This window comes from Triticum dicoccoides, chromosome 4A (assembly GCF_002162155.2).
Source record: "Triticum dicoccoides isolate Atlit2015 ecotype Zavitan chromosome 4A, WEW_v2.0, whole genome shotgun sequence".
Taxonomy (NCBI): domain Eukaryota; kingdom Viridiplantae; phylum Streptophyta; class Magnoliopsida; order Poales; family Poaceae; genus Triticum; species Triticum dicoccoides.
This window is the reverse complement of record NC_041386.1, coordinates 737,096,495-737,103,366: the sequence shown is the minus strand read 5'-3', so window position 1 is coordinate 737,103,366 and position 6,872 is coordinate 737,096,495. Positions and strand designations below refer to the sequence as shown.

The window sequence follows — 6,872 nt, the reverse complement described above, 5'->3', positions numbered from 1 at the left end:
CACGAAATGCAACAACTAGTTTTAAAAGAGAATATACCACATCCGAATCATAACAAGGACGAGAGCCGTCGGGGACGGATATCAAAACCATGACACTATGTATAACAAACAACGTACGGCTAAGATAATTATACGAGTAACTATATATCCAAATCACACCAACATCAATTTGGTAATGTAAAAAATTCATGAACAAGAGCCTCACCACAAGGTGGTGCCGGCGACGGGATGGTGCGGGCGATCGACGGTGGTTACGACAGAGATTTAGAAGGCACTAAGTAAACCACACCTACATATGCAAACTAAGTGTTATTTTTGACCTCAAATTGCATATAAATGAAATACTAGCACATATAATTCCTTCCAAATTACTAAACTCACAAACTAATCACTATACAAAGCATTGCAAGAGCTAATCTAGCAACGAGAGATGAAAGGACAAAGTTGCTAACCTTTGTGATCATTTGAATGGATGGGGGCCTTCAAATCTTGACAAATTTTGGGCAAAATGTGTGATGAGCTCGAGGAAGAGGGGAAGAACAGAGGAGGAGAGGGGAAAGGGGAAGAACAGAGCGAGCTCGGGTGGGCGAAGGGTTTATGTAGGATGACCTTTAGTACCGGTTCGTAACACAAACCGGTACTAAAGGTACTGGAGGGGCCCCAGACTGACAGCATCCTACCACTACTCAATTTAGTACCGGTTTGTGGCACGAACCGGTGCTAAAGGTTCGCCACAAACCGGTACTAATGAGAGCGGACGGCTAGCCATTGGAACCGGCACTAATGGACACATTAGTGCCGGTTCAAAATCAAACCGGCACTAATGTGCTTCACATTTGACCCTTTTTCCACTAGTTATAGCTCGACAATACCAAATCTTCAATTCCCTAAGAGAAGTGAGGCCACACAACCCATCAGGCAGCGCTTTCAGGCCATTGCAGTCAAACAAAAAGAGAGTCGTCAGCTTGGCCAGACTTCCTAGGTTCGAAGGTAGTGCTACCACATTGCTGCAATATGAAATCGTCAAGTGCTCCAGGGATAGATGAAGGGTTTTCTCCTCAGACGGTGAACTGTTCCCCTCCAAGTTGTTAAAATTTTTGATACACAGATAGCAGAGGCGATCCAAGCACCGGAGCTCCTCTGTTGGCCAGCGGACAAGATTGTTGCAATCGCTAATCGTTAGATTTTACACGAACGAAAATCTTTTCCAGACCACAAGTTGTAATCTGGACAATCCGGAGCTTCCAATCAAGCTATTGGGCCCTTCGAGAGTCACACACATAAGTTTTTCAAGAGGTCTTTGACTTTGGCTTTGCTGGGCGTCTAGAGGCAACATGGGTATGTCTCCTGGAGACCCAAGAATTAATAATTTGGCGACAAATGGACAAGAGCCCAAACTAATGCCCATAAAAGTTGAAGTGATTGTAGTACTATGAACTCTATCTATTGTCAACTTGCTGACAACGGGGATCACTGGAATGCTTGCAAGCTTCAGGCAATATCTGATCTCTAGCTCTTCAAGCACTATGAATGTTACCAGGTTATCACAAGGCTCTCCCACACTATTTTCTATCGATGTCTCCAGGTTTGTTAAGTTAATCAAGCTCATCTTCTTCAACCTTGGGAAAATTTGCAGAGGGGTAATGCATCCTCCACCTTCCACATCAAAGTTACTACACAACGCTACGAGGTTATCCATCTTCTGTAAGGACACAATCTCCAGGGATTCCGAATGCCATACTATTGGTATACTCTTGCATCTTGGGCAGTCGTACATTTCAAGTTCTTTCAAACAGCTAAACATCTGAGGCTCATCCTCCACCTTCCGCATCAAAGTTACTACACAATGTTGTGAGGTTATCCATCTTAAGTAAGGACACAATCTCTAGAGCGACCAAGAGCCATATTACAGGGATGCTCTTGCATTTTGGGCAGTTGTACATTTCAAGTTCTTTCAAAGAACTAAACATCTGAGGGTTTCTCATCCATTGTGATATTTCTGGGCCATCATATCCATGTATCTCCAGTTTTTGGATATTACTATGAGGTTCCAAACACTGAAGCACTTCCACATCTCTAGGCTCATCATCTATTCCTTGGTCCCAAGAGAACAACAACTCACTTAGATTTTTCTTCGGATTGATGTTGGATTCTTTTGGATTCTCGACACTCTTTATCTTGCTCAAATTTAGCAGTTCCAACCTATTGGTAAGGTGTTGCAAATCTTTGAGCTGATCTATCCCAAGGCCATCTCCATTACCCACAACAAATGTTGTTAATATGTGAAGGTTGTTCAATAGACCAAACTTTGGGGACATACTTCTAAGACTACCACAACCAGAAAAATAAAGATGGGTGAGCTTTCTCAATCTTGCCATGTTTTCTGCTAACTGCTGCAACTTCTGACAATCTATGAGCCTCAGTGTTTGCAGGTTATACAACATACATATTGAATCTAGCAACCTAACAATGTCAGACCCAGAGAGGTCAAGATACCGTAAATGTTTTCCATTTATGGCCTTGCGAATGACAATTGGAGAAGGGGAGCAATTCAATGCTCTTAGTGATGCCAATACCTGTTGCAACTCCTTAATATCCTTGTGTGATTTTCTCGAAAAGTTATAATTATAATCCTTCCATGATTCTGAAGGAGCTAACAAAGTGCGGAGTTTTCTGCCTTTGCATAACCCACTGATTTGCTCGAATTCAGCCTTTGATGTTTTCATGTGACAAACACCTTTTAACAATGCTTTCTGCTGAGACAATACTTCTCTACTTGCACACTCATCCGTGACATTTTTTGCTATATCATGCATTAGGTCATGCATTTTACATACAATTGACACATATTTTGTGTAACCAAGATAGTTAGCAGATTTGACCACGACTTTCTTATCTTGGAGGAAGGACCTCCAAACCAACTCATCAAAAATGAATTCTCCTTTCTGTACTAAATCCATTATTCCCTCTTCCTGAATAAAACCATTTGCCATCCATAGTTGGGTCAACCTATCCTTCTCCATCTCATAATCCTTGGGAAAGACTGCACAGAATGCAAAACATTGCTTCATTTCAGATGATAGGTATTTGTAGCTTAACTTCAGTATGGGCATGACCTCATATTTGCCTCCATCATTCTCTCCAATGTTACTTTCTTCGATGGCCTTCCACTCCTGTACTTTTTGCTTTGTACTCAGCAATCCACCCATTGTCTTGAGAGCAAGAGGCAACCCCCCACATTTATTCACAATACGCCTTCCAATGGTGATCAACTCTGGTTGCTCATCTACACCATTGCTAAATGCTCTGTTCGAAAACAATTCCCATGAGTCTTGTTTACTCAAAAATGTTAACTCATGGGGCTTGACCGTGCACATTATCGAGGACACTTGCTTGGTTTGACATGTAACCAATATAACACTTCCCAGTCCACCAACAGAACACAAAAGAGGCTTCAGCACATCCTTCCACTTCCTCTCATCTTGGTTCCACACATAATCAAGAACGAGCATAAACCTTTTTTGGCCAATGACTTGCTCAAGTTTCTTTTGCAACAGCTCAATCATGTCAGGCATGTCACATCTTCCACTTACATCCAATTCAATGATGGATTCCAAAAGAGAAATAACATCAAAGGTGTCGGACACACAGTGCCACATCTTCATCTCGAAATGTTGCTGGACCCCTTGGTCATTATACACCATCTTAGCTAGAGTGGTCTTGCCAAGACCACCCATCCCAAAGATGGGCAACACCTGCACCTTCTGCCGATCTTGCTGGTCCAGCAGTTGCTTCACCACCACCATCTTATCATCATCTCTTCCAAAGATTATGGTACTGTCATCCAGTTTTGAGTGTGTCTGCCGGCAAGGATCTTGCTACTTCTCCCTATGGACAGAGTTCTCCAATCCAAACTTGTTCATCTCCTCAACCAACTTATTAATCTTCTCGAGGACATTCTTGAGTTTCCTGCTCATTTCAAAATGAAAGAGCAACGGGCTGTGGCGCGTGATGTATCCGAGTACCTTGCGGGTAGTGGACTTGCCAATCTTATATTGGCGGTGCAGCGCCTCATACCAGAAGTCGTCAAGCACGTCGTCGGCCTTGTAAGTGACAAACTTGAGCTCCTTCATCCATCTCTTGACATACTTGTTTGTCTCACTCCTCTCCTCGGCGTTCGCCAGCTTGCACTCAGCGGCTAGTGTATGGCGCTCCAGCATTCGGCGGTCGTCGTCGAGGCCACACATGCGGGTTACGGTCTCGACCAGTGCGTCTACAGCCTTGCCAGCGACGCCGCGTACTAGAGGCAGAAGCACGGACTCGGCCATGATCTTGCTGGTCAGAGGAATAAAAAACTGCAGCACAGTATAGAATAGAGGTTAAGCACTGACAGAAGATGAACAACCTTGTAATCCTCCTACTTTGTATTTCCACAATGACTTAGCTTGTATAACAAGTTTATAGCCCTCTTGTACATACTTTTTGGTACATACATAAAAATTTCAGTGGGGTTTTGGCCTACTGTACAGCTAAAAAAACAGAACATGAACAATCGAAGAAGAGCAAAACTAGGCCAAGGATTGAGCAGAGAATTCACCTCAACAACGTCAAAAATTGATCTTGTACAGATTGTTGATAGAGCAGCGTACTACTGCTCGTTCCTTCGCCGCCCCTGTGTAGGTGTCTCGCTAGCCAAGGCTGCTATGGAGTTGTGTGGTTGCTGGAGAGAGGTTGGAAGCAAATGGAGATAGGATCAAGGAGTCCAAGAGCTGTACATTGACTGATACATGTACCTACAAGTGGTCCTTATTTATTTGCAAGCATACATCATCATTATTGAATATCTCTGTAATTTCATTAATTCTATATACTTTGAAATACTCTGTTTTACCAATATGCAACAGTTTCTTTAGATCATTTTAGCATTGCCATTGTGTTAGTGCGGTGAATTATATTTTCTATGTTTATTTAATCTTATTAAGACCATCCAGTGTAGATGGTATCTAATTGTTCAGTTAGTACAAATAATTGTGGTAGGAAACATTTTGATCACAAAAAAGGCAGTGAAAGATAATAAAGATGGAAAGAGCGTGGAAATGTTGTAAGGTCGACAACACTTCCCTTTCACTCAATAAATACTGCAATACCGATATTCAAGCCAGCTTTGAGTTAATTCTGCAACTTGCATATACAAACAATTGGCTGTACCATCATGACTTAATTTTCCAACTTGTCGATAAGACAATAAGCGAGATGTCGAAGCATCTGCTGCGAAGACTGAAGACTTGCTCTCACCTGTGTCACTAACGGTTCTCAGGAATAGGCAAGACATTGTTTTCAATCTGTCACTTGTTCTATGGGCGTACATGATGGGAGGCATGGCACATGGACCTAGTAATTGATCTGTATCATATCTGGTTTGGTATATGAATTAACCTTTTTCTGTTTACTCTGGTCCAGAACAAATCAACACTAGAAATCTCATAACCAGCAGGACGAATTCCGGTGTGGTGTGACGGCGGAAAGCGTCGTACCTCAACTCGAGGGGACGCCGTACGTGTTTATAGTCAGGGGCGCACCTCCCTGATAGCGCATACAATTGAGATTGTTTACAGGAGATTACAGCTTGGAGAGGAAGCTAGGTAGAGATAAGATTATTACAATCTATTGAGATAAACTCTAGCTAACAACCAAACCCAAACTACATGGAAGATATGGTATGGGACTCCCCCTGAACCTTGTCACATACATACATCTGATGTTTAACACCCTCCCTTAATCACAACTTCACCAAGTTGAGATTATGCTTGAAGTCTTCAAAGCTTCGTGTAGGCAAGGCTTTTGTAAACCCATCTGCAATTTGATCCTTGGAATGTATGAACCGAATCTATAAGAGTTTATTAGCAACTCTTTCTCTCATAAAATGAAAACCTATCTCAATATGTTTTGTTTTTGCATGAAAAACTGGATTTTCTGAGAGATAAGTGGCACCCAAATTATCACACCACAGACAAGGAGCTTGAGTACTTTTCACACCAAGTTCCTTAAGAATGGATTGTACCCATATGATTTCTACCGTGGCATTGGCCAGCACCTTGTACTCTGCCTCCGTACTAGACCTGGAAATTGTAGCTTGTTTTCTGGCACACCATGATATTAGATTGGGTCCAAAAATACTGCAATGCCACCAGTTGAGCATCTATCATCCAAACATCCTGCCCAATCTGAGTCAGAGAAGGCACTAACAAGAGTGGAAGATGACCTGCTAAAGTTAAGACCAATGCGCATAGTATTTTTCACATATCCGACTAAACGTTTAGGCCAGTCAAATGAACTGTGGTTGGTGCATAAAGGACTGATACACTTTGTTGACAGCAAAAGAAATATAAGGTCGTGTGAGTGTCATATATTGGAGTGCACCTACAAGACTTCTGTATTTTTACTGTCCTCTGAACTTAAGAGTGTTCCTTCTGTGAGAGATAACTTTTCTGTACTAGACAAAGGAGTGAGTGCAGGTTTACAACCTTGCAATCCAGCTTTTCTTACCAACTCATCTGCATATTTTTCCTGGGAGAGATGAAGTCCATCCTTGTGCTTCTTTACTTCAATCCCTAGGAAATAGTGCAAATCTCCAAGGTCCTTAAGGGCAAATTCAGTTCTTAAGTCCTTCAAAAGTCCTATGATTGCCTCGCTTGTGACAATAATATCATCAACATATATGAGAACAAATATGGATGTACTGGATTTATTGTAAATGAACAGCGAGGTGTCATACTTTGAAGGAACAAAGCCAAGTGTTTGCATCTTTTAACTAAGACGAGTGTACCATGCCCTTGGAGCTTGCTTCAATCCACACAATGCTTTATCAAGCC

The 6,872-nt window shown here is 42.1% G+C and overlaps 1 pseudogene; it reads right to left on the bottom strand.

Moving 5' to 3' along the window:
- Positions 1-1,172: 1,172 nt before the first annotated feature.
- On the bottom strand, positions 1,173-4,735 carry LOC119284353 (annotated as a pseudogene).
- Between the last annotated feature and the right edge of the window lie 2,137 nt (positions 4,736-6,872).